This window comes from Falco cherrug, chromosome 14, assembly GCF_023634085.1.
Source record: "Falco cherrug isolate bFalChe1 chromosome 14, bFalChe1.pri, whole genome shotgun sequence".
NCBI classification, from domain to species: domain Eukaryota; kingdom Metazoa; phylum Chordata; class Aves; order Falconiformes; family Falconidae; genus Falco; species Falco cherrug.
Window position 1 is genome coordinate 19,999,988 of NC_073710.1, and position 27,371 is coordinate 20,027,358.

General features: G+C 50.9%; 1 long non-coding RNA gene across 4 annotated transcripts; it reads left to right on the plus strand.

The window, feature by feature from the left end:
• Positions 1-312: 312 nt before the first annotated feature.
• Positions 313-24,725, plus strand: LOC114015505 (uncharacterized). Of its 4 annotated transcripts, none has more exons than XR_003559481.2 (4): positions 761-931; positions 12,237-12,374; positions 18,126-18,290; positions 22,836-24,725. It is a non-coding gene; the product is annotated as an uncharacterized LOC114015505 (long non-coding RNA). The 4 variants fall into 4 exon arrangements; XR_003559483.2 differs by lacking the exon at positions 22,836-24,725 and adding an exon at positions 18,564-20,118; XR_003559482.2 differs by lacking the exons at positions 761-931; positions 22,836-24,725 and adding an exon at positions 313-650 and having other exon boundaries at positions 18,126-20,118.
• Positions 24,726-27,371: the final 2,646 nt, after the last annotated feature.

Consider the following 27,371-nt stretch of genomic DNA (forward strand, 5'->3'; position numbering starts at 1 on the left):
TACTTTATCTCTCGCAGCGGCGTCTGCCGCTCCTTGACAGACGTAAGAGCGGAGCGGAGATCCCCGCCCCGACCCGCTCCCCCACGCCCTCCCGGGCGGCCCCCTCCGCCGCCCTGTCCCGGCCCCCCTCCGCTCCCCGCTCCCAGCTGGTGGGCAGCTTTTAAAGAGCCCTTTCCACGCCGCCCTACCCGCCCCGGGGGCCGCATCCCTGCCCAGGACGGGGCGGGGGGGGGCTGTCCCACGCGTGACCGCGGCGCTGCGTGGGCAGGCCCCCCCCATCCCCCTGCCACCTACTGCTGAGAACCACGGCGGGGGGGTGGGGAGGGCCGGGCGGTGCGGCCCGGGCTGCGGGCGGCGCAACTTCCGCGGGCGGCGGGGGCGGGAGGCGCTGCCCGGCCGCGGCCTCCGCGCAGCTCGGAGCTTCACCCACCTCAAACCCCCTCTTCGTGCGCTCTTTTAAGCTCGGCGGGCCCGGGCAGGATGTTTATACTGCGCAATGTAAACACGGGCTCGGGGGTGCTTTAATAAAAAGAAATCGGCGAAAACTCCCGCTGCCGCTCGAAATGCCCTTTTCTGCCTGCGCCGCCGCGCCGGGGATGAGAGCAGGCGTCGGACCCCTCGCCTGCTCCGAGGCTGCTCTAGGGATGAGGGTGGGTTGGTGTTTCGGTTTGTTTTTTCGGCTGGGTGTGTTTTGGGCTTTTTTTTTTTTTTTTTTTTTTTAGCGGGGGGGTGGATATAAATCTGTGCTGAAGTTTTGCAGTTGAATCCTAGGAGCCTGGTGCTCAGCTCTGGCGGGTGCCACGGGCACGCACAAGGGGGGGGGGGAAGGAGAATAGGAAGGCAGGGAGGCAAAGACCCCCTTCTTTACCCTGCCCCCCAAAAAAAAACCACCCTTTTGAACCTCGTCCCATCAGGAGACCTGTCACTTAAGGTAAGTCGTTTGAAACCTTTGTCACCTTCTTGTGAACCGCGCGTGGAAACCTGCGCTCCGGGGGGCGGCAGGGCGGGTTGCACGGCTGCAGGAGCTTTCAGGGCTGCTGGCTGCCGCAGAGTACTCCCTTGCAAGACTGGGGAAAGGAAGAGGGAAAGGAAGGGGAAAGAAAAGAAAAAAAAAGAAAAGAAGAAAAACTTCCCCCCCCCCCCCGCCCCCGCCCCGCTGCAGGCCGCAGCGCAGTGCTGTGGGTCCGGCCCCCTGCACCCTCTGCACAAACAGCGAGCGGGGGACACCCCCCAAGCCCCCCGTCTTCCAGATTTGCTTTTAAAGTTTTTAATGACAATTTAATACCTTTTAAAAGAAAGATACCGATCGGGTTTCCAAACTCCCTCCGCGTTATTCGCGAGCAGTTGTGAGCAGCCTCCGGGGCGCCTGTCACATCTGTGATACAACCAAGAGGGATTCCACATCAGGGGCTTTTCTTTTTCTCCTTTTTTTCTCCTTCCTCCCCGTCTTTCTTTCCCTTTCCCATCCTCTGCCCCCTCTCCGAAAAATAAATCCTGCCGAAAGCACCGGCCCTCCTGTTCCCGGGGCAAGGGGGGGAGGGGGGGAGGGGGGCTTTGGGGACAGGGACAGGCAGAGAAGAGCCCTGGACGAACCCCAGGCCAGGGGCAGGTAGCCGAGGAGGGGGTGAGAGGAGGTGGGGGAGTTATTTCTGGAGCTTTTCCTTTGAGGAAGAGGAGAACGGGCCGCCCGGGCTGTCGGGGGAGGCGGCGGCCGCTGCGCCCTCCCGTCCGGGGTCGCGGAGCAGAGCGCGGAGCGGGGCGGCTGCTCGGCAAGGGGGGGAAAAAAAACCCCAAAATGCTTTTTCGGAAAGCGATCACCTTTCCTGGCTGCTTACAGCTCCGGGGCAGCTGGTGCAGAATAAATCCTCCGCTTCTCGCTGTATTTCTTTTTATTTTTGCGGAGGGAGGGCATCGCTGACCCTGAGCTTTGCTCCGCATCGAATTCCCCGAGCATCCCCCCCCTCCCCAAGACGCCAGAAGGGTAGGTTTCTTTGCTTTACATCTCTCTGCGACTGAATCTTCCCGATCTGTCCCCAAAACACCCGGGGATGAGCTCGAAACACAACGTAAAGAGCTCCTGTAAAACCCGCGTTCAAAACCGTCGCCACCGGCAGCGTTTCCACTAGGAAATAAAATATCTCCGAGCAAAAAACCCAAAACCTCTCCGTGGAAATCAAACCATTCCCCTTCACAGACAACCAGCCCCTGCACCAGTGCCCCTTTCCCCCTCTCGCAGTATCTTTTTGGAGTGCGAAGATTTGGTTTCCTCTATATTTATGATAGCCAGCAAACGTTAAAAATGGAAATATATCGCTGCAGGTTTTATAGGCCTCGCCGTGGGAATAGCAGGAAGGTTGGAGGGTTTTACACCGAGCCCCTGAACCGGGGAAAGGCGAGCTTGGGGAAGAGAAGCCGTGCTGTGCCTGATATTCGAGGGGGGTGATGGTGTGCGGGTGGACGGGACCCGCTTGTCCTGGGGTTAAGGGGGGTTGGGTGGCCTAACTGCCCCCCCCACCCCCGGCAGGGGAGAGATGCAGGGAAGGGGGAAAAAAATGAGGAGAAGACGACAATAAAAGATCATCTAGAGCAATTAGCCCTGCTAATCCTGGCACCGTTTGGAGCCCGTTTTGCCGCCCTGGCCCCGCATATTCCCCGCGACCACCCCCGAGCCCCGCCACGCTTCCCAACCGCCACCCCCACCCCCCACCCACCCCCCCCCGAAACTCGGCAGTGTTTTGTGTAAAAATAGACAAATCCAAGCTTTCTTCCTTTTCCTGCGCCGAAGGTATTTTTACTAGCTAATTGCTTAAGTGAAGTCAACTTTGCAACCAGGCCGGGTGTAATCCGAGTATGGAAATGTATATAGGTGGTATTGTTATAGGCGGGCTGGGTGCTGCTCGGAGAGGGGCCGGGGTGTTCCTGCGATCCCGGACCACCCAGGGCGAGGGGAGTGACCGCCTCATGTCCCCCTCCCCGCTGCCCCTGCTTTGCATTAACACCACCCGCAGGACACCCCCCCACCCCACCCCCCCGCCTCCCTCTTGCCCAGCACCATCCCTTTTCCCTCGGCTGTTTTTTTTTTTTGTTTGTTTGGGTTTTTTTGTTGTTTTTTCTTTCTTTTTTTTTTCTTTCAGTCGCGACCATCCCCGTGGCCGCTGGCTCCAAATCCGTAGCAAAACGATCCCTAAAGGTTTATTTAAGGCCGAGGGGGTACGTTCAAGCGAGGGGCTCAAGGCTGGGGACATAGGCGCTTGGGTGTGGGTGGGTGTCAGGGGGTGAACGGACCGAGGGAGAAGTGGGATCTGGGGGGACACACGCACCCCCAAACCATTTTTGAGAGTCCATCACACGGCAACTCTTTGCCCCACGCGTGTGCGTGTGCCCGGTGGCAGACGGGCCCTCTCCCGGTGGCAGCCAGAGCCCAGCCCCGGCCCCCGGGCACCCCCCGCGGGCAGAGCTCGGCCGCCGGCTCCGAGCGGGACCTGCGGGAGCTTTTAGGGAAGAAGAAGCCGCAATCGGGAGCGGATGCGAAGCGGAGCTGCCGAAGCACCTAAGGCGGCTGTGGGGAGGTGCGGGCTGGCTGTCAGCCGTCGTGTCTCAGGCAGAAGTTCAGGCTTTGGTCAGAAAGGGGGAAAAAAAAGGAAAAATCTTACACGTGTCCCCCCCCCTTGTCACCCTTTTCCCCCCTCTGCCCGTCCCGAGACTGCTCCCCCCCCCCCCCCCCCCCCCCCAGCCCACATTTTCCATGACGTCCTTCGATGAAATATTGCAGCACAGGAATTTACAGCCCTTTTCAGCGCTGGATTTTTTGGGAGTTTTCTGGCAGGACGCAGTCCCAGCAATACAAATCGGTTCCAGCGATAATAAGCTCCGAGCGCTACCACTTAGGCACAATCGCTTCCCACAGAGATCTTGAAAATATCAAAGTATTTACATCCCTGCTCAGGGACGGATAGCTTTCCCGGGGGGGTGGAGGGGGGAGGGATGCTTTTGGACTAACTGGGATTCAGAGCGACCTGGGTACCGGGAGAAACAGCGGGGCTGAGCCGGAGTAGAGCTGGGACCAGGCGAGGGATGCTCCCGGCCATCCCTCAACAAATTCGCCCTTAAAGACAGCTCGAATCGTAAATTCAGGTGTCAATCCAGAGGTAAATCCAGGCTGGCATTGCTGAGACATCCATGCTTTCTCGGACAAGTTTTCTTCCCTGGGGGCTCCTCCAGCGACGGGGCCCGGTGCTGGGGATGCCCCCGAACCCCAAAGAGGACCCTTGGGAATGAACACACCCCCCCCACACCCACCCAGCTCCTTGGCAGAGCAGTGTGGCGTGCAAATAAAATTAGTAGCCATTTCCAGCTTTTCTAGCCCCAGAGCCCGGGTTAGCGGTGAAATGGGGACAGCGAGGTCGAAAAAACATTTCGATCCGCTGAGCTTTTTGGGGTCGGGAATCCCCTCCAGCCCCCGACGGCTGCAGGAGCGACAAGCCCGGCCGGGCCGAGCCGGGCAGGGGAGCCCCCTCCAGACGGGGAGCGCGAGGGGCTGCCCCGGGGCTCAGCCTTATTTCCAGGCTGACTGAACATTTTCGTTGTTTTCTTCCGGACTTTAAACCAAAACCCCGCCGAAATCGCACCGACGTGCCGATGCTAGAGGAGCGGTGTGTGTGCGTAATTTTTAGCGGCGGGCAGGCGAGGGCCCCCGGCCCCCTAGTTTCGGGGTATCACGCAAAACGCGTCTCCACGGAGAGGTGCGAGAAGTTAAAACGGAATAGCCCAAATCAAGGAGAAAAGGATTATTTTCTTCCACGGGTACTAAACCCTGCGGGGACGGTACATTGCCGGGCTGAGTAACAGCCAAGCTGGCGGCTTCGTCTACTAAAGATCGGGGAGAGATGTGAAAAAAACAAACCCGCTGGGTTTGGGGAAGGATCTGGCCTCCCTGTGCTGGCCCTCGGTGCTCAGTCCCGGGGCACAGCAGTGCCTGGACGTGGGGGCCCGCCCGGCTGCGGCGAGGTACCCCGGGCCGGGGGTGCGGGCAGCGGGATCCCTAAGGGGAAAACCCCGGGACGGGGGGGATTCGCACGGTCTCTGCCACCGTGTGGAGCCACCAGTGGGTCCCCGGTGCTGCGGGTGGGCTCCTCGGAGGAAAAAGAACCTTGTGTAGCACGGTCCTTCCTGAGACAGGAGCATCACCCGGCTCCGAGAGAGGAGGGGGTGCCAGCACCCGGGGGTTGCCCAGGGCAAGTGTCCCTGGGGTCCCCCGCAGCCACCACCCCTTCTGCCTTGTCACCTGTAGAGTGGGGAGAGGGGGTTGCGGTGGCAGAGCCATCCACGCAGGACGCGGCGGTCCCCCGTGGGGAGGGATGCGACAAGAGGAGCGGCTGCCAGCGAAGGATGCTAAGGGCAAGGCTCCTCCGGGAGGGCCGGGCGAGGCTGGCACCATCTCCGGGTCGTGACAGCGACCTGCCAGGAGGTACCGGCCCACCCAGGTACCTGCCCGGGGGAGGAAAGCCCCCGTAGGGTCCTGGCGTGCGAGAAGGTCCTGGTGCAGCAGACGGGCTTTGTCCCTCTGGGCTGTGCCCACGGAGCTCCCACGCTGCTTGCAAAAGCGGCTTTCGCTGGAGGGACCCCTGGAGCATCCCTCTGGGGGAAAAAACCCCAAACTCACCCGTGGGCCGTTTCCCCGAGTTTTTTGCTGCAGGGAGAGGGGCTGGGCTTCAGAGCGGCCTTGCAGCCCCCGGGCTAAGGGGCAGCACGCGGCAGGCGGAGGGGGGGACTGCACTGGCCAAGGCAAAGGCCCCCGGCCCGGGTCGGAGGGGCTGCAGTGGGCTTTGCCTGCCCATCCCGGCGGGACCTCCCGGCCGGATCCAGCTCAGCCCGCACAGCCACCACCTGTGTCCCAGGGCAACCTTCTGATTTTTTAAACTTTTTTTCTAGAATAAATCCCGTATCTAAACTCTATTCCCCCCCGCCCCTTCCCCATCCCAAAGCGGGGGTTCGGGACTCGTGTTTTTTGTGAAAAATCCCCGCTATAAACAACTGCAATTCTTCTCTCCCTGCTCCCCTCCTTACAGAGACCTAGGGATGCCTTTCCTTGGAAGCTGCCCCGGCAAAACCTGTTTCACATCGTTATTATTATTATTATTTTAAATAAGTAAACACCCAAGTAATGATGTGGAGCCACACTACGCGGGGTGCTGCAGATTCGTGTCCCCCTTTGCTTCGCAGTTACCGGTGCAGAGTTAAAAGACACCAAAAATTGGTTAATCATCTTTCCCACCTCCTTAGCAAAACAGCAGAGCGCCTAGCAAAACGATCCCTTTTGCACAACAGGTCCCTAGTTAAATATTATAAGCGATTTTGGGGGGGCTTTAAAAAATGTTCTGCGGGGAACAGCGTGGTCGGTTGGCATTCCCGGGAAAGATGCTCAGTGGATACTTGAAATCCCCGAGCCAAGGTGGGAAGGCGTCCCGCAGCGCTGGTGGTGATGTCCCGACGGTAACCGATTTCTGCAGCAAAACGGTTGCTTTTTGCGAGAATCGGGCTGATAACGGGAACGGGCGCATTCACCCTCCCCTTGCGCATCTGGGTTTCTTGGGGAAGGGGATGTGCGTGTGCGAAAGCCGGAGAGGAAAGGGGAAGAAATCTGTAAAATAACCCCACCAAAACTGGCGTAGAACTCACGAAAAATTCGAATAACGAATCCAGCAATGGTTTTGTTTTTCCTGTTTTCAGAGTCGCTCTCTGAATTACAAACCCCCCCAGCGCGTTTCTCACAGCACCCTCAGATCCGCGCCCTTAATCTCCCTTAAATTCCAGTTCTTAAAATATACAAAATCATTTTACATCTAACCCCCTTAAAATCGATGAATGAGGGAATTTCTGCCTGGCCGCCAAGGCACTGGAGGCAAATCACCTTCTCCAGCAGATTTTGAGGTCTACCTGCGAGGAAAGATGCTGCCCGAGGGCTTGGGTTGCAGCACAGTAATTTTTCTCGCAGGATTATTCGTTTCCCCTCTGGAAACGATCGAATTCGAGCGCTTCACGCAAAGCGCCGAGGGCTCGGGGACCTCTGTCCCCCCGCAGCCGCGTCTCCCCCGCCGGAGCGGGGCTCCCGTGGGACTGGCGGAGCTGTCGGTGCTGGGGGCAGAGGCAGCCCCGGGCCGCCCGTGCACCCCCCCCCTCGCCACGCGTGGGACGGGGCGAGCCACGGGCGGTGCCGTCGGGGCGCGGTGCTGAGCCCTTAACCCCGCTCGAAACGTGTCTGCGCAACCCGGCGCTGGGAGGGAGGGGGTCCGACCCCCGGGGGTGTTCAAACCCTCTCGGTAAGGGTCAAACGGCGGGGATTAAACTAAATCCAGGCGAGCTGTGACATTGGCATGGCATGGCGGGAAAGGACATTTTCTTTACATCGGGAAGAGGCTCCAGAGCAGGACTGGAGCGGAGCCCGGCGTCTGGTTTGTCCCCCAGCTCCAGAAGAGGAAAATAGAAGTGCCCCCAAACACTGAAATAGATCCATGGGTATATAGAGAGTGTGTGTGTCCTGGAGGGGAGAGAAGGAGGGAGAACAGGAGAGTGAGGAAGAAGAAAGAACAGACCAAACTACACACAGTAAGGCAGAAAGAAAGACATAGGGAGAGAAAGAGAGAAAAAAGAAAAGGAGAGAAAGAAAAAGAGATAAAGAACGAGAAGTAACAAGAAAGACAGAGAATATGAAAAAGAGCGAAACAGGAGAGAAAAAGAGAGAAATGAAGACAGACATGAAAAGCAAGAGAGTGAGAGAGAGAGAAAGGGTGAAGGGAAGAAACAGAGGAACAGGGAAACGGAGAGGCAAAAATGAGGGCGAAACAGGAGAGAAAAAGAGAGAAATGAAGACAGACATGAAAAGCAAGAGAGTGAGAAAGAGGGTGAAGGAAAGAAACAGAGGAACAGGGAAACGGAGAGGCAAAAATGAGGGAAACAAAAATTAAGAACGAAAGAGAGAAAAATAGAGGCAAAGAGAAAAAATAGGAAGAGGAAAAGCTGGAAAGAAGGAAAAAAAGAAAAAGAAAGAAAAAGAGAAAAAGACGAAGAAAGGAAGGGAGAATAACAGAAAAAGAAACAAAGAGGGAAACCAAAAAAGAAAGACAGAATGAAAGGGAGGAAGGAAGGAAGGAAAGGAGAAAGGGGTAGAGAAAGGAAGGAATAAAAAAGGGAAAAATGGAAAAAGGGAAAGACGAAAAGAGAAAGAAAAAAGAAAGAAAAGAGAACGGCAGGAAAGGGGAGAATGAGAGAGAGCACGAAAGAGAAAAAAAAAAAAAAAAAACAAACGCAAGAAAGCAAGTACGAAAAGGGAAATTAATTTCCTGCAAAACCAATAATGAGACATCGACAACCCAAGTTTTCCCTGGAAAGCTGGGCTGAGCCGGGAGGGAGCGGCTCCTGCGGGTAGAGCAGCGTGGCCGCGGGCGCTGCCCGTCCCGCCCCGTCGGGGCCGCGGGTACCTGCCGCCCCGGCCGCTCCGCCATGCCCGCAGCCCTGCCCGCAGCCTGCCCGCTGCCTGCACGCAGCCCTGCCCGCAGCCTGCCCGCAGCCCTGCCCGCAGCCCTTGTCCGCAGCCCTGCCCGCAGCCGCCAGCCCTGCCCCGGGCGCCGCCGAACGGCGGGAGTACCGGCCCGGCACCCCTCTGCCCAGGGGGGATTGCTTCAATGCTTTATTGTTCCCTTCATCTTTCCCCGGAGAGGGGAACTGGCAGTGTGGGACGGCTCTGGATACTCCCCGCGCTCCCCGGGGCAGGGACACGATCGGGACCGCGGTTGAGCACCGGCTCCCGCGCAGCTGCGGCCCCGCCGCCCGTCGGGGAGCGCGGCCGCCCCGCGCCTCTCGGACCCGGCTCAACCCCGCGGCGCGACCGGCTCCGCGTTTGCTTCACCGGCTTAGTAGGTGGCCGTGTATATTTTTGTTGAAGTAGTGTTTATGTTAATGAAAAAGGCTGAGATTACAAACAGACCACTGAATGCCCGGGATGTTGCTGCCGGATTGGTCTAAGCTGTGTATTTTAAACCTAATCAGTTTTTGGGAGCAAATACGACTTTTTTAAAAAAAATTATTATTTTTAGTGGAAAGACATTTGGGTTCTTTGGGGAACCCTGTGCTGCCCCTTCCCTCCGGTGTCAGGGCTGCATTTCCCGGTGTGGTGGGGAGGGATGGAGGAGGGTTGCAGTGAAAAGCATCTCTAAGAATCACCCGTAAAAAACAACGAAAACGAGCCCTGGGCTCCTGGAGGAGGGCAGGGGAAGGGGGCGTTCAGCTCGCCCTCCCCGAGCACCCCCCAAGGATGCAGAGGGGTTCCCGGTGGCAAACGGGGCATGTCCCCCAAAATGTCAGCTGTACGGGGGGACAAACATCGGCTGTGCTCAGGGGTTTGTCCTTGCCGGGTGGAGCCAGGCAGAACCTGAAATTTGCTTCAAAACCCCATGTAATTTACCATTTGAGATGGTAAAAAATAATAATTATATATAATATAATTCCAGTCCTTTTAAATGCTAACTAAGCATGAATCAATTAGTCAATTTACATAAAAAGAAAAATACAGAAGTTTTTTTTTTGGGGGGGGAGAAGCAGCTATCCGTCTCATTACTTTGATTTCAGGATCTGACTTTGGCGTTAGTCTCCTAATTTTCTTAACAAAACCCCCTCTTTCCAAAATTATTCCTGCTTCCCCCACTATTTCTATCCCCATCTGCTTTGGCATGCTTGAACTGTCGATAGTTAAAAAGATCAGATTTTTACAGACTTTTTTCCCGCCCCTACTAGATAATTTCCCAGCATGGAGGGATCCACTTTGGGAGCGGGTTTCTCCCCCCCAGGAGCTCTGGGAGCAAATGTGTGCGCAGCGTTTGGCATCTCCCTCCTTTTCAACACTTTCCTTTTGTGGGCAAAAGCTCTGGGTGAAGGAGCCTCTTCTGCAGGGACAGGCGGACCTGGAGGATTTGTATGTTCAGATGTTTTACTACTGCTATGATTCCTCATTGACTCGAGCACAAAGAAAATCAGAGTGTAAACAAGTTGCTGTTGGAAGGGGATGGGAAAAAATTTGGGGTGAGTGAAAATGTAGCAGGGAAGGGATTAAAAAAATAAAACAAACCAAAGGAAAAATGGGAAAATGCAAAAACCCTACCCAAATTTTTCCCCATGTAATGGCTGTGCTGTGCTAGAGCTGCAGGGGACTTCTTGCCAGGTTTGGGAGGCAGAGGAGTGCTCTGAAAACAGCTTTTTCTCCCTTAAAAATATCCTTAGGGGGTCAAACCTTGTGGGAAGGGGAGATTCCCAGCATGGGGCTTAGTGAAACCTAGAGGAGTTTCTTTGTTCTCTCCCCACACCTGGAATTAGCCTTTATTCAATTATGCTTTTCTTTGCCCCCCTCCCCTTTTTTTTTTTTTGGGGGGGGGGGGGGGGGGGAACATCGTTTTGTCCCAGTGACATTCAGCCATTCTGTAGGAAGGATTCTCAGGACAAAAAAAAAAACCCCAAACCCAGTAGAGCAGATGGCTTTGGAGAAAATGTCACCAAAAGTAACCCTGTGCTGTTAGAGCCAGCTAGGCCCTGTGTATGTGCTGGGGGTGAGGGTCAGCAGGGCAGGGGGTCCAGGGGTCCCCAACCACACAGCCCCTCACTGGTGCCTGCCCTGTAGCAGGGACCTTGCGCTGGTCACTGCGGGCAGCCCGTGCTGGGGACCAGCTAAGGACGGGCACACAGGGCTGTCCCCTACCCCACCATGCACACGTGTGCACCCATGCACCCCCACGTACACATGCTCCGAGACCACCTCCCCCCCAGGCCCCCATCCAACCGTGCTGCTCTCTAGAAGCACTAATGATGCCGCAGACCAGCTATGCGGTGTGAGGCAAAAGCAGATGAAAGTGATGTCACATTAATGTCAGCTCACAACTCGAGCCCACACAGCCTTGATTGCTCTTATTAATCTTGCCAATTTGTCTGTCAGCACTTGGCTAATCCCTAAATAGCCTCCCAACAGGTGCTTTATGCTTCCGCCACATCCCTGCTCCCCGGCACCCCCCGGGAGCCCCGCTTGCCCTCCCTGGTGACACCGGCTTTCTCCTGTCCATCTGGGACTGGCTCTTTTCCCCGGGGAGGGCTGGGGGGGGAGAGAGGCGACTTCGCAGATGTTGTTTAGTCTGTCCAAAGAGGGGTCGGAGCTTTGGGCTTCCCAAAAGGAAGTGATGACCAGGCAGAGGAGATGCTGGAGAAACTGGGGGATGTGGGGGTGGCAGAGGGGAATCACCTGGGGGTGGGCAAACCCTCTGCATGGGTTACCCCCACATGGCAATTAGAAACAGCACTTACAGGACCCTCCGTCTCAGCTGTTGCAGGACAGCAAGCCACGTTGCTTTTACTTATCGTGGCTTTGGTGGTTTTACTGAGAGGGAAGAGAAGATTAAAACAAAAGGTCCGAGCTGAAGTTGCAGTGGAAAAGCCACGTTACACCCCAAGCAGTTTAATCCCGCGGTTAAGCTGTGGGTCGATTATTTCCTTTAGTATGCTATCAGAAAATCCGCTGGCTTTTACAGTGTATATTTAGCCATAAAGTACCAGTCATGTATCGAGTAGAAAACTAAAATTACTGTGTTGCAAGGCTTAATCTTCCAAACTTTGTTATTTAGCACAGTAGCCTTAATCACAAACCACAAGTTTTGTGTTTAAGACTGCTAAACCTTATTAACTACTGAAGTAGAGTCCAGGCTGCTTTCCTCTACCTGCATTAAGATTAAAAAAAAAGAAAAACTTTTGTTTCTGTTTGGCAACGCTGCTGCGTTAAACGGTTCGCGTACAGATTACAAACCCTGTGCATTGCAGTGGTCTCCTCCCGCGGTTCACCCGGGAGATGCTCTGGTCTGGAGGAAGAGCTGCCAAACCCGACTTTGGTGCAGCAGGCTCCTATTTTATATCCGAAGTTGGCTCGGGCTATTTCCAGCCCTGTGCTCAGCACAGCAGGAAGGAAGAGCTTTCAGGAGCATCTTCAACCATTTCTCCAAGAGCCTGGTCCAAAGTGGTCCGAGTCACTGAGGGAAGTATACCCGCTAATTGAGCTCAGGGCTATTCATCATTAACCCTTGGGTGCTTCAGATCAGATCCTAAAAGCTCTCTAAAAATACCATTCATGACTGCAAGCTGTTTCATTCCATCCTGACCTGGATATATTATCAGGACACAGATATTTTTTTTTTTTTCTTTCTCCCCAGGACATTTATTTCATCCAATAAGACTATCCATCACAGCACACTGGAACCGACCTACGATCTGAGGATATTCTTAGATATGCAGCATGTCAGGAAACGGCTAGCAGCCCTGCATGATGCAAATATTTGGACGACTGAGAGGTAGGAAGGATTGTCCAAATGTTTACTAAAGGCTGTTGATAGCCTAAGGATTTATAACTGGTGCATAATGTCTGCCCCCACACAGCTCCTCTAGCAGGTGCATCCAGTTTTAACATGACACATGGTATGTGTGCGCTCTGGGAAAGGGGATGCAGGAGAAAGCCAGTTTCGCAGGTCTCGGCTCCCTTTCCCCAGCTCTGTTAAGCTGCTTACCGGTTTGGAGCGCATGGAGCAGCAAGATGGGAGCCCAGGATCTGCTCCAATGATGCATGCCCCTGGTAACAATTCAAACCACTACTAACATTTAAAAACAAAACACGAGCATCAAACATGTTTAGTTGGAATTTCCTAAGTGAAACCAATGCTCTGAATTATTTAGGCCCATCAAAATATTCCCTGTCACCCTCCTTCAGTGCTGTGGTGGAGGAAATTCATGACATTGTTCTAGTTATTGTTCTTGGCATTTCACTTCCTAATTTCCACCACCGGGATTTGATCTCTTCTGTCTCACAGTAAGCCTTAATTGCTGCTACAGGCATATCAGAAGTGCTAACAGATCAGTTTTAACCATTTCTGGTGTTCAAATATCTACAGCTTTCCAGTAGTGGTGCAGAGCCTGCTGGAAATGTCTCATACCTATCGCCCTCTACCTCTGCCCTTCCAGCCAAATGAGGAGTGTACATCCAATATTGTCCAGGCTGACTGACTAGAGCTGGAGATATAGCCAAGGGAAGATTTAGCTCCTTGCCCAAAGCCAACTCTGGTGCCTTGATACCCCATCCTGTATCCTATTGTCCTGATGCCACTGCCTCAGCAGGGATCTGCATCATCCAGAGAGACCTCAGAGGGCTCTAGCCCAGTCCTCTGCTCAAAGCAGGTCCATCACCAGCACTAGACTGGGTCAGCCATGGCTTTGTTTAACTGAGCCTTGAAAACCTCCAAGGACAGAGTCCAACAACCATGAACATTGATAGTCCAGGTAGCAGAGGAGCTGTCAGTGTGCTTGTGTCCATCCCACCAGGTTGCCAAGCTCTGCTATCAAAGCAGCAGCTGTTTTGTCTAGAAGCATTCCTGCTACCGTGTTATTGAGAAATAATATCCTACGAAATGGGAGACGACAGCAGAGAGTTGAGTCACTCAAGCCTGGTAATCACCTTCCTCTCTGCTATTTTGCAAGTTTTAACTATGCTGGGAACATGAACGCTTGCATTTAGCGCGCTGCAGATGCCCAGACAGCCTACTTTTCTTAGTAACGAACAGCAATTGTATCTGCTGCAGAAAAGCCTTTAATTCATTACAGCCCCAGACTAGTAGGAGTTTACCGACTTCTCAGATGGGGAATACAATGACCCTATTGTTTTGCCAAGGGAAGATTTCTTAGTTGCATGCTGTTGCATAAACTGTATGTTTTCTATTTGTTACCTGATTCATTTAAATGAGCTTCCTTAGATAGGGTTAAGACCATTTGTGGTCCTCACTGCAGCAGCAAAAGAAACAGTTGCAAGCTGTGCACCAGATTATTAGTATTACCTCTTTTGGTTTGTTTAAAAAACTAAGAAGAGAACTTGGTGTTCTTCTAGGGAGAAGAAATTGCGTAAGAAAGTATATGGGGAAAAAGAAGTAAGTGCTCAAATTCCAAAGTCATCTGTTTGCTTGATGAACATTTTTTTATATATTAAAATAAGTCAGCCTTAGGTTTGATGTCATATCCTCAGTGTGACCTTAGATGTGGAGTCATAATTCAGACTAATTTGGACTCTTCTTTCCCTGAATGTATTTCTCAAGAATTACCCACCAGTGCTGGAAACACATTGGCCAGGCAAGGCTCTTGAGCTGTCAGCTGGTGCAAAGCCAGAGGGATGCAAGGAGGAACCAGTTGCATCTGGAAAAGTGGCTCGTTGGTAGCTCCAGGTTCTCACTGGGGCTGGTGGCATCTGGACTGGGTGTCCCAAGGGCCAGCACGGCAGGTGTAGAGGGACCAGAGGCAGGGCGTTAGCTGCAGCGTTGCTTCTACTGCAAGAGCATCTGTTTCTGCAAATGCACGTGCTGCTTATCTTGTGGTCATACTGTGCACAGTCCAGAGCTTTCCTGGTGGTCACGCCAGCCATGCTTATCCATGAGTATCTTCACTTTTTCTTAGCTGTGAGCCTTCGAGTTATATTTGCACTCCAGTGGGGATGAGTTAATGGGGCTGGAAGAGTCTTCCTGCAGGTCTCCTCCTTCCATGGAGACTGGCCAGGGGATCGCATACTGGTGTGGCTGGCTCTCCCCTTTCCCCAGACGCTGGCTCTGTGTCTGCAGCACGGTGGGAATGTGAGGGATTAAGAGAAGGAAATGGCAGGCTGGGCTGGTGGGGACATATACACCAACCTCCCATCAAACTGCCCAAAGAAATTCCCCCTGGAGAGAGAATTCAGGCTCTGTCTGTGTTATCTTTCCATACTGCTGGGTCGCTGGGTTGGGAACTCACACCCTCTATCCCAGCCAGCTGTTTTGTGAATGGGTTATGTCTTTTCAAATACTGTAGAGACAGTAATTTTGAGATTACAATAATAATAATAAAAAAAAAGGGTAAAAAGATTGGATATAAGGCATTCCAGCCCAGAACTGCAATCCTAAAACCTTGGTTTACCTGTTGTCTAAACCTAGAAGCACCCATGCTGCGTGGGGGCAATCGCAAACTCGAACACCCCCATCAGAAGAAAGAACCTGTTGGTGATCCACTGCAGATCTATTCTTTAGTCTCTGTGACAGAGCAGTTTTAGGGGAGAAAGGCCACCAATACCAGCTTTCAGAGAGGGTGTTGAGGGATGGAGGCCACTCTTCTGTTTTTTAGCATTCACTGCTCTCTTCCCAGCTGGCCCAAAACAGTTGCATCTGGAGTTGCTGGCTCTAGGAGGTGTATGCTCACCTTGGTGGGGGAGAGGTTGATCCTTTTTTAAAGCCCTGACCCTCCCTAAGCCCTGAAATTTAAGCATCTCATGTGGGCTCTTCTTACTTGGAAGTGCTGCTGCTCTTTGTCTCACCTTTGCTACTGAAGTCCAACCAGGAGAAGATTGAAAAACCAGTAGGATTTGGCACAGGGTTAACCAAAACAGAAATAAATGATCTCAGTCCCTGGTAAATTCCAGTGCGTTTGGGCTTGGAGACTGGGAGCGATGGCTTGTGGTCCAGACCAACATGGTGCTTTTAGCTATATACAATCAGATGTTTTTCTAAAGAAAATCGTTACTGACAGATTAAAAGGTTTTTATTCTAAAGGCTTTCCCCTGCCTAATCTGCCAGGGAACATGCAAGACTGACTCAGACTCCGCTTCCTTGGAGTAAATCACAGCATGGGGCTGCCTTATCTCAACCGGAGACCCTGCACAGGAATGTTGCACTGTCCAGCCCTCAGGCCACCCACCCCTGATCCCAGGCATCAGCATCTGCTCCAGGCCCAAGCTCTGACCCTTCAGAGACATATTTTTGCAAGGTCAGGAGGTTGGGTGGCGAAAGGGGAGTGGGGAATAGCAGAGGGAGAGTTGAGGCTGGCTCTGCAAAGAGGTTTCAGGGGGATGTTTATGCTGGCCATTAAGTGCAGGCTTGAGCCTGTTCTCTCCAGATTTGCTGCCCATCTGCGTCATTTGCATGCAAACATGCATCAGGCACAGATGCAGTCCCAGCTTCAAAGTCTTCTGGATGAGGGTGGCCCGTGCGTGCTCTGCACCCTTGGTCCTTGGTCATGCAGCTTGGTCCAATGGGACCAAGGACGGATCTGGTAAGGCAGCCAGCCCTACTAGGCATCATCTTACCCTTTTGTAGGGCAACAAGGGTGCTTTTAGCATGAGCTGCAGCTGAGATGCTGTGGTATAATCAAAGGAAAGTATAAATAAGCAGGGGAGCACGTAGGAGAAGGGGAGAAACAGCTCTGTCAGATGGAAGTAGATGGGTGTCCATCTCAGGTGGATGGAGCTGCAGCACTGTCTATGGCTTTCATCCATCACAGAACATTTCTTTTTGTGCCATGTTGTGGTACTCACCATCTGCTAGCTTGTCAGTAGAAAGGGTTACAGAAAATACCATTGCACTAGATAGCTAGGGTCCTCGTACACATCGATGAACCATTCACCCCTGTGCAAAAGTTATCCTCGGGATTTATGGTCAAAAAATGATTTCATGTGAAGCGTCACTGTGAAATTTCTGTTGCATTTGTCTGGAAGGGCCAACTAACTGGCTTCATCCAAGAAGTAGCTGTGGAAGGGGTCACTGAACGTGGGCCGACTGTCAGGAACAGGGAGAGACTGTTTCTGTGGGCATCACAGTGCCTTCCCAGGATGTATTTCAAGAGAGGGAAAGGGGAAAAAAAGAGAATGCTCCAAGCAAAATTCTGATTTTCTGAAGTAGCTAAACTGAAATCAGGTTGTTATTTTTTGCACAACTGCTTGTGTATAAATCCTTCGTGAATGAAGGGGAAAATGTAATTTCCTTTTCTCTAAGGGCTGGTACCAGCGAAGACTCCAATCCATTGCCCGGTGAAACAAAGAAACAGGGTCCAATATGGAGGATTTTACTGTGAATTCCTCCCTAACTACTCATTAAAACAAGCTACTCCAGCTCCTACTGAGCCTTTTAAGCAAGTGGCTCATTTTCAGAACTGAATTTGTAAGTCTGAAGTCTGGGAAGTCGGCCCTGCCCATCGCCCAGCCCAGGCTGCACCTCACTGCCGTCCTGTCCCTGTCCCACGGAAAAGCCTCGGGCTGAGCCATCTACTGCAGCATCCATGAATTAAATTCCCATTTCAGCCCTCGCTTTCCTCTGTGGCAGAGCATGGGAGTCTCCCTTCCTCCCTCCCTCCCTCTCTCACCGTGCAGCTGCTCAGCTCTGCGAAGGAAAGGCTCCCAGATGTGCTTGGGAGGGAGCGGGCAGAGTCCTGAATTCCACTCCATGCCGGGTGGACTCTTTGTATATTTTGTTTTAAGGAGAAAATATGTAGAGAGTCCTTGCAGAAAGGCCGAGGACCAGGCACGTCCCTGTGAGCGCAGTAACCACAGGGCTAGGAGGTCTTGCAAGTCATTTGCCCTTGGCTTACCCTTTGCCTACAAGATGGACCCGTGGCTGGCAGGCAGCCCTCGGCACCGCCAGCAGCTGAAGTCCATCTGCATCACACAACAGGTCCCTAAACCCTTTCCTGGAGATGGCTCAAGGTGACCAGCTCCTTTGAGAAAATGAGGCTTTACTCAAAAGCCAGTAAGTGCTGCAACACCTAAACACCCATGTTTGGTATTGTTGGCATTTTTGGCTCGTAAATGATGTGCCGTATCAGCTCAGTAAACATTCACACACTCGTAAGCGTTTTATGGAGCTGGTTTCATTGCATTTTAAGTGCATTTAATTGTGGTACTTGGTAGCTACTTGATTATTGCATGAGACAATACATTTACGAAGTGTTGGCCTTCATTTAGTTAATCACTTCATTGATGTGTAATATGAAAGAGGGTATGAAACTAATTGTTTCCATGGAAACAGGAACCCAGCAAATGATTTCATATCGCAGCTTGGCAAAAGAAAAAGAAGAAACTTCTGTAATTGTTCCCATTAACCAAGCGCAAAGGATTCATGCTCAATCTCTACTACACTCTGCTTGACTTCTGCTGTGAATTAGGGGACGAAAAGTCATCGCAGAACCACATAAAAAAGCACCGAAACAAGCTGTGTTTTATTGAGTATTTGTAGTTCTGCCACCAAACCCATTTCCCTTCTGCTTTACAGGTTTCTGGCCAGCAGCACCAATGACTGTCATGGCCAAGCCACTAATTCGGAGATGTCATGGACAGGGGCTTTAATCATGCGTGAGCTGTGTGCGTGCAGGAGGGAGGACATCCACGCTGCAGGACTGAGCTGTGGGTTGGAGGCAGGACAACCCTCATCTCAAGGGTGAGTGCTTAAGGAGTGTAGGCAAGGCCAGCTTTTGGAGCAAGTAACTGAGGTGACCCTCTCCAGCCCCGGGCAATCAAGATAGACCGCCATGCAAATCAGGCTGCGTGCGCACAAAATATCCCAAACCTCACCTTTAGTGAGGTTTTCCCCTCTTCTTCTCTAGGGTGTACTGATTGCTGGGTCATCTCTAGGGCTTTGCTGTTGTAGAAACCCCCAGTATCACTGTACTAGAGAGACTCACATTTTCCACTTCTCTGAATTTGCCACCAGACCAAGATTTCCTCATCCCAGGCGTCCCAGCGAGGAGCAGCAGGTCCTAGCAAGGTACTTTATGGTTATGGAGCATCATGTGCAAGATCAGCCAGGCCAGTTTTAGTAAGACCAATGGTTCTACAACGCCATGGGGTGGGCTGCCTGTGCACCCATGTGGAGGTGTGAGCCTCCCACACACCCTCCCACCCCAGGGTGAAGGTACCTGCACCATCCCCTCATTTGCCTGGGGATTCTGCCCCTAAACGCAGCCCCATCATGCACAGGGATGTGGCAGCACAAACCCCATCCTGGCTACCAGGCCAATGGCCACCCAACCCCACCAGCTTCTCTGGATGGACCAGGAGACATGGACCTGCTCCATCTCAGGAACCACCATAGAACAGGTTTCTCACTAGGCTAATTACTGCTAATTGTGCCACTTTGCTATCTCACCAGCCTTGCCCTGAACAGGGCTGATAGGGTATCAGTGAGATAAAGAGCACTCAGCACAGGTAACTGGTGAATGTGGGACCTGCGGTGGGGTGAGCTGCCTTCTGGAGGGGTTATCTCCTGCTGAGAGCCTGAGGCACCGGCCTCCTGAAGGGGGACACGGTGGTCCTAAGGGTAAGCGGAGGGAAGCTGCCATCGGCACACTCCTCAAAGCTTTTTAGGAGGTGCTATAAGGGATTTTGGTGACTCAGAATTTGCAAACACTGGGAAAGCAAGCTGGCATTCATTTTATAGTAATTCTTTTAAATTTACTTAACATGCAGTTTGTTCTTTTGAGTGGTTTTTGCTGTTGTTAATTTAACACTCTAGAAATGAAGGTTTCATCATTTCTCCTCCCCCTCCCTTCCTTTTTCTTTTTCCCCACAAAAAAAATAAATTATGTTTTTTTCACAAACACAGTATCTCTCAGATCTTTTGTTATCTTTTACCACCTCTGCTGACCTACGCGAAGTAATTCAGCTCCTACACCGGCCTCAGAACTAGGTAGGAATCGTTAACACCTGCTTACCAAAGAAACTTGGACAAGGTATTGTTGTTGTTCTGCAACATTTTTCAAAGATCATTTGCAATAGAAGACCAGAAAATTTTGCAGCCAACTCAGAGACAAGTCTTGTGTGTAGATGTAGTTTCTGGCTGTGTGTGTAATCACACATTACACTTGGCAGGTAAAACACACCGGTACACAGTGCCTGGCCGTATCAGTACCTACATTTTGTCTCACATTCCGTATCTTGTAAAAATGAATAGAGCACCACTACTTCATCTGATGGATGAGTCAACAGAGCTTGTTCATGACTATCAAAGTCAATGGCAGGACAACTCACACACTGCAGAAATCTGCTGGGTCCTCTAATCCAAAGCTTGGGATATTTTCCATACCAAGTATCTACATATACGAGCAATGTAGGAGAGAGAGATAGGCAGGCAGGCAGACAGAACATTTTCTTCCTCGAGGTACCTCAATCATCTGCTTTTCCTTTTACCCTGCAAGTCCGGTCCGCTTTCAGTTTGGTTTAAGTTACCAAAATTTCTCAGCTTGTTACAGTAAAGCTCATAACAAAGTCTGTGGCCAGCTCTTTCTTTGATAATTCCTTTCCCCCCATTTGTTTATCTCAAGTACTGAGCTTTGTTCCAGGCCCAAAACCAAAAGCCTTTCTACCCTGTTCTCTTCTTGACTTGTTGCAGATGTAACGAAATAAATCTTTAGAAAGAACAAACCTTCACTTCCTCTCTCCCGTCTGATTCAGTCACAAAGCCCAGGAAAGAAAAATAAATCACAGTGTGAGCTTGCCCAGTCTGGAAGGATACCATGCCTAGTCCTGTAGGCCACCATTCCAATCGGACGTGTCCATCCCTTAGAGAACTCAGCGAACGCATCAGCAGCATCAGCCCGTGCTGTCATGTGAAACCACCCATGCAAAGCAAAGCCCCATGCGTTGCCGTGAGCTGGATGCCCATCTCACCCCCCTCTTCCCAACTCTCCGTGTTATTTTTCCCCTCATGATCTGACAATGGGAAGTAGATCTGATCACCATGGAACCCTCGTTTTGAGCATGGCCAACGTCAAGGACCGACCAAGAACTTGTGATCAGCCTGAGCCGAGGCTGATGTGAAGGTCATTGGCAGCAGCAAGCTGTTGGTGCCTTCCCGGAGCTTGTCCCCTGGACACCGAAGGGCGATGGGTATCGCTGGCTTTTCTCACAGCCCCACCTGTGGCTCTGTCCCTCTCATCTCCCCCTTGCCGCCCACCTAATGCATTTTAAACTGTAATCAGAAAAATCAGCTGCAGGATGTGTTTGTTTTTGAAAAGTGGCCGTAGCAAAGAGGTAGAAATGTGCCTCCAAAGGGAATTTCTCCTTCTGAGAGATGTATCCACGTAAAAGCTGTGTTGCTCTTCCATCAACCATTAAAGGAAGGCTCAAGTGATCTCTAAGCACAACCAAATTATGGTGGCTTGCCAAATTGATGTTTTCAGCTAACGTGCCAGAGATCCCATGTATGTTCTCCTACCCTGTGGTGAAACACACCAGCCCGAAGCCCTTTCCCAGTGCCCACTTCACTTGGCATTGCCTTGGACTAGGACCAGGCAGCCAGGCACAGCATCCTCACCACGGGGATCGCAAGTGAAGTGGGGCACAGGCTTGTCTAGATGTGCCTAACCATCTCGTCAGTTGACATGGATCAAAGTTAAAGACAGACGTAGCTTTAAGGTGGGGAATATTGGAACTGTATAAAAGGGATGATCTGGATTTACACCAGGTAGCATCTGGCTTGTTGTTTTTTTATTCTTTCAAAGGTACTGGGGGGAAGATGTACAGAACCATGAAGGGTGTTGAAGTCAGAAGACATTTGGATTATGCCTCTAGTCCCAGACCTGCATTCTGGATGGATGAACTGAGGGTTTTCTTTCTTTTTTTTTTTTTTCTTTTTCTTTTTTTTTTTAATTTAAACAAGAGGTCTTTGCACATTTGAAACAATCTGTACAGTTAGCATTGAAGAAAGTGTAATTAGACACTTTGAGAACTGGAAGAAATTAACTCCAACCACAGACCGTCACTCAGACTATTACTTAATAATACTTCCCAAATGTGCAAAGTACTTAGTTTTAGAATAACAGGAAAGAAGTAAAACTTCTCACTGAGAGCAAAGGCTTTGGCTTGGGAAGCGTGCATGGAAAAGTCAAAAGCCACCGTGCTCCAAAGCCAGAAGATGCTCGCCACCTCCCACCACCGAGGTGTACCAGCGTGCCAGGCTGGGTCAAACCTGCTCAGCCATGGTGCTGGGCTGTGAAGGATGTGGTTCATGCTCCACAGCCTCGTGGCCCTTAAATGGCTGGAACTGAGTCAACGGGAGCGACCAGCCCGAGGTGCAATGAGCTACGTGTGAGAAGATCGCCTTCAGTTTCCAACATGCCAAGGAAACCGCTGAGAAATTGCTGTTTTCCTTCTTCTCCAGCACCAGGCAGAGCCGTTGACTCACCCCGCACTACAGAAGCCTGGCTAGAAAGAGATTATTGTGATTTCTGCCCGTTTCTTTCCTCACTACAAAAGGCCCCATTCATCTGGGCTAATTTTGAAGGGCGAGCAAGGGGTATCAGTAGCATGAACTGTATCTGAGTGTCTCAACCACATTTCAGCAAGCCACGCTTGTTGGCCAGTCCAACGCGGTGAAATAGATATCTTTCATTTGAAGCTTTTTAGTGGATCATTTCTCTGATTTTAAACAGAAGTATCTTTTCTGGCCGTGGCAAGTTTAAAAAGTCCTGACGAAGCAGGGACGGCCATTTTCATTGCAAAAACAAGAGGCCTTTCAAAAAGTGGGGGAAAAAAACTTGTTCTCGCAGCAGATATGTGTTTCTGCTGCTGCAATCAACGCACCTAGGCTCGCCTACCTAAATGCACCCCACATACATGCAATAAGGCCATGTCCAGACATTGAATCTCTTGCCTTATTTCAAAGTGCTGAAAAAAATGGATGTAAAAAAAAAAAACCAAACCCATACATGATGCCTTATATGCTTAACTGCTGGTCTTTGTGAAGCACAACTGGGACTGCCTGTGTGTGGGAAGAGCTACAACATAATTGCTTTCAGCAGAATATCACTGTAGTCTATAATTAAAATATATGAGGTTGCCAGTTTCAAAATTTTTAAGTGATTTCATCTGTATTTGGGTGATTATGTCTCTCTGAGTGGCTCATTTAAAATGATACTTCTATTTTCAGCACATAAAATGGTTGTTGGGCAAAAAAGAAAGGTAATTTTGTCTCTTCTTCTTACAGTCTCCAAGAAAGCGCCTAGGGAAGGCTGGAGAGGCAGAGCTCAGACTTCAATGACATGTCCCATCACCGGGGAAAGCCTTGGTGAAAGCTGCTTGTGAAGTGTTATTCCAGAGATGGAGTGGAAGGTGTCGAGAAAAAAAAAGAAAAAAAAAATCACTAACAGAAAAATCTGGCACCTCCTAAATCACAGTGACAATTTCAGCACAGTGTTTACGCAGGGTAGTAAAAATAAATTGCCTGAGACTGATTATACCCACATGCCACTCGCCAGGCAGCAGGGATGTCCCGCAGTATCGGAAACCAAACACGAGGAAACACGTGCCAGTGGCAATCATCATCAGTGCGACAGCACTGGGGCCAGGACTGCCTTCTCCCCAGCCCCAGCAAGTGGAAGCAGCAGTGGGAAAAGGCATGTGTTGCTCCCCCCCTGCCACTCGGACATGATCACATGAAGGGTGGCTTTTGAGGCCACCACAGATGAGGAGTCCTGCAAGGACTATGGACAAATGAGCAATGTGGTTTTAGGGTATCCTCAAGCTTTGATAAATCATGCCTGCATAGTCATGAAGCCCCTCTGCAATTTCTCCCGCAGGTGGGACCTGTGAGATCAGCTGGGGAGTCAGCAACTCCATCCCTGTCCTCTCTTAAAAAGCCCTCATGGTCCACCCCGTTTGCAGCCAGACCTACCCAGAATCTCATGCAAAAGCGGAGGGACCTCTGCTGCAACTTCATTAGGAACAACAGCAGGGGAATATCCTGATCCCATCTTAAGGAGTAAAACTCAGGGCATGTCTGCCCTTAAAATATAACCCACAAAGTGTTCCAGATTACCACGGGTGGGAGATAGCCCTTTTCTCATCCCCATCATAGAGCCCTTCAAAGCCTTGCTCTCATTTCTGGTCTTTCTCCACAGTAACCTCTGTCTTTAAGAAGAGGTCTGTGCCCCAGGAGCTGTGTCACTGTGTCACAGTGACAGTCATAGGGCATGGCTAGTTTTGGTGGGATTAATCTCCCCAGAAAGCTTGTAACTCTGATGTTATCCTTTGCTGGGGGCTGTCGTGGCACCAGTTATCTGCTGGGCTGCAGTGTCCCTGCAGGAGTCAATGAGCCCCATCCCTGGTCTAAAAAAGTTGCATTGTACTGATGTAACAGAGGGGGTAAAAAAACCAGAGAACAAGAAACTCAGCACAGTTAACACAGGCGCCCACGTACAACGATCTCCAGCAGAACAGGGGCTCTGCGGTCGATATAGCTGGTTACTTCAGCTGGTGGGCTGAAGGGCCAGAGAAGGCAATGCAGACACTGAATTACCTTGCCAGGGCCCTGTTGCTCTTAAAAAAAACAGGGGAAAAGGCAAGAGAGAAACCCTCTGGAGAGCAATTTTGAGCAAGGCAGGTCAGTACCAGTGTACTGAATGCAACATGCAACAGCTTTCAGGACACCCCAATGATACAGATATATCAAGAATAAATTCTGTGCTTATTCCAGTCACTTGTAGGTGTTGGCTTTGAGTATGTGTAAAATGTCTTGACTTCGTGGCTTTCAGCAGAGTGATAAACCAGCTAGAGATGTGCTCGGTTCCCCTTGGCGGATGCCAAGGCCAGCCATGCCTCAGCGCTGCTGGGGAGCATCGCCTTCCCGGTGCAGGAGGGATGCACACCCGCGAGCTGCTAAAGGTATGCGTGGCATGCAGCGTTTTTGATCAAAATAAGTAATATAAGAAGGCAAATACGATAGCATCGCTGTTATAATTGTAATGAGTCACAAATGCTATTTTGATGGTTTTCTTTGAAAGAAATACACAAAACCCAAGCGATTTAATTAAAGATCTCCAAGGCTTTGTAATCAGCATGGCCACAAATGAAGGCAAATCTACTTTCATGTGGCAGAATACAAGAGCAGTTTTCCCATTATAATAAAAGGAAAGAAGAGAAAAAGACATTTTAAAGAGTTTTGTTTATAACAATACTAGGACATGACATGAAGGACCTATATCCCCCATGTGAGAGAAAGACTGTGATGAGCTTAGATAAAGCACGGAGGGTTTGGGGTTTTTTTTAATGGTTTCTGAATACATGCATTACATTACACATGTCTGCTTAACACTGAGCACATCTCCAGGGAGTTCTTTGGCAAATGTGTTTGGGAACAAGAAAAGGAAGAAACTGCCAGGGAGTCAGACACCAACAGGTAGCTAGAAACATTCACCCAGCTCAATTCCTGAAGCTTGTTCTGAGCTTTTTTCAAAACAAATGCCCAAAGACCAGGACACAGAAGCAGTCTTTGAAGCTGCTGAGATCTTTGAATCAAAGAAGTAGGACGGGTCACTCAGCAAAAGGCTTTTATTTTTGCCAAACAAGCATGGAGAAAGTGAGCATTTTTGACCTAACTGTGCATGGGGCTCTGACCACCTGGGACTGATCTGCTCGGAGGAGCAGGAAACACTGTGAGGCTTGACCTGATAGAAATAGCTACTGTTTCCTTTGCATCGTACGGCCACCGAGCCTGCGAGATGCACAGGATCCTGCATGCATCCAAGATTTGCTGCAAAACATCAGGGAAATGGCGAGAGGGCAGATTAATCTCGTTTACTCTGAAGAAGCCCATGATTAATGCAACTTGGATAGTGCTGTAGGAAGGGGGATGGCTTAAAAAGATGGAAGGAAGTCTGTGGCTGTCCTTAGTTGATACTATATATGGTATTTGGTCAGTTCTGCTTTAGAAGCTGTAGCCAGAATCGCATTTTTATTGTATTTCTTTTTTAAAGCAGAAAAAAGGTCAAATAACTTCACCGCACTCAAAGAGCCCGCGGTGATGGATAGTGCTGCGAGTGGCAGCTGCTCCGTTTCGAGCCCTGGGAGCGCTCGCAGGGGCTGCCACAGGGGTTACGCCCCCCGCCTTGCCCTCTTCCAGACCAGTGAGCCCTTAGACTGGGTGGCCTCTCTGCTCCTGCTCCCTTGGGACTCCCGTAGCTCAGATTTTGACCCACATGGACCAGCTTGGTGGGGAACTGTGTTGGGTCTGACGCATGAACCCTCTGGACCAGAGCTGCGGTGACTGCGGCGGGGACAGCTGCTGGCTGGTAGGGGCCAGGGTCCAAGGAAGGGAAGGATCTTTCTTCTGCTGTTACTGATTCCCCTCGTGACAGTAATGCCAGGACGGTGCTAGGAGCTATACGGGCAGTGATTGCAGATGTTCAGCTGACGAAAGAGGTGACTCATAGGTAACGAGTCAAATTGATGGCCACAGACCATCAGAGTATCTACATGTGGGACAACAGGGCAATCAGCAAAAAGTGAGTCTGGGTCTACCTCGGAGGATCACAGCTTCTTCTCTGTCCCATTCCAGTGCCAAGAAAGCCATAAGCTCACCTTCATCCTCAGTCCCCTGAAATCTCAGTGCTCCTTTCAGCAGCTCAGGTTCATTTAACGGGATGGGGCTTTGCTAGCAGGGCAGGTCCACCGAGTGGACTCATTCCTGCTCTGAACTGGCCACCCCAACAGGCTGATTTCTCAGGACTAGGGCCATCTGGTTGACCCACCCCCTCTCCAACAGCCCTTGTTTAAGGTCCAAAGCATTTGGGGGCTGCATTTTTTGCAAAGCCTAACAGTTCTTTCCCTCTGATCCAACCAGCACTGATAACCGGTGCTGCTGAAAATGCAGGAACATCCCCCTTTCCCTCCACTCCCCTTTTACATCTGCTCTACATTTGCATCTCAGAAATTAGAGAACTTAGTTATGCGGAATTACATAGCTCGGGCTGGAGTATGGAACTGATTGGGTATTCAAGCTAAATAAGACGAGTTTAAAGATCTTTCCAGGAAATTGAGTGGAACACCCAAACTGACATTTGGTATTAAATATTATATTTTTGCAGTTGCTCTTTATAGTCCGTTGGCATTGAACATCTGGGAGCACGATTCAGAACATGCAGAAACTGAATACCTGCTCAAAATTATGCTCATCAGAGCTCAGAAATTAAAATATTACTGTGTACACTCCAAGCCAGTCCATTCCTAAAAGGTAGGGCTATTAAAATATGATTAGTTGAGCCATATCTGGTCTCAGAAATGTCATACACCATTACAACTGAAAAGACCTTGATGCAATTCTATTGGCAACGTCCCCTGCTTGATCAGCAGCAAGATGCCAAAGAATGAACCTTGCAAATACTTGCTCCAGTGCTAGGAGGGAAATTAAAGAGGGGGTGGTGGTGTCTCAGAGCTCTCGGTTGTACAGATTGGGGTGGCTTTGGGCTCCTCCTTAGGGCAGGCAAGAGCTGAAAGCTTGCACATTTTTTTTCCTGATGTGTGAATCGCTTTGCTGCCTCAAGCACATGTTACATCTTCATTTTCACCCAGGTGGGGACTGTCCTCTGCCACAGCCCCCCCTCCCAGACCCCAGCAACTGCAGCTCCCCATTCCCAACATGTTCACATTTCCAAGAGCTCCGCGCACTTCATGGGTGGTCAGGATTGCATTTCCCCCCTTGCCAGAGAATAAAATCCAAACAACAACCACAGAAACCTGCAGAGAC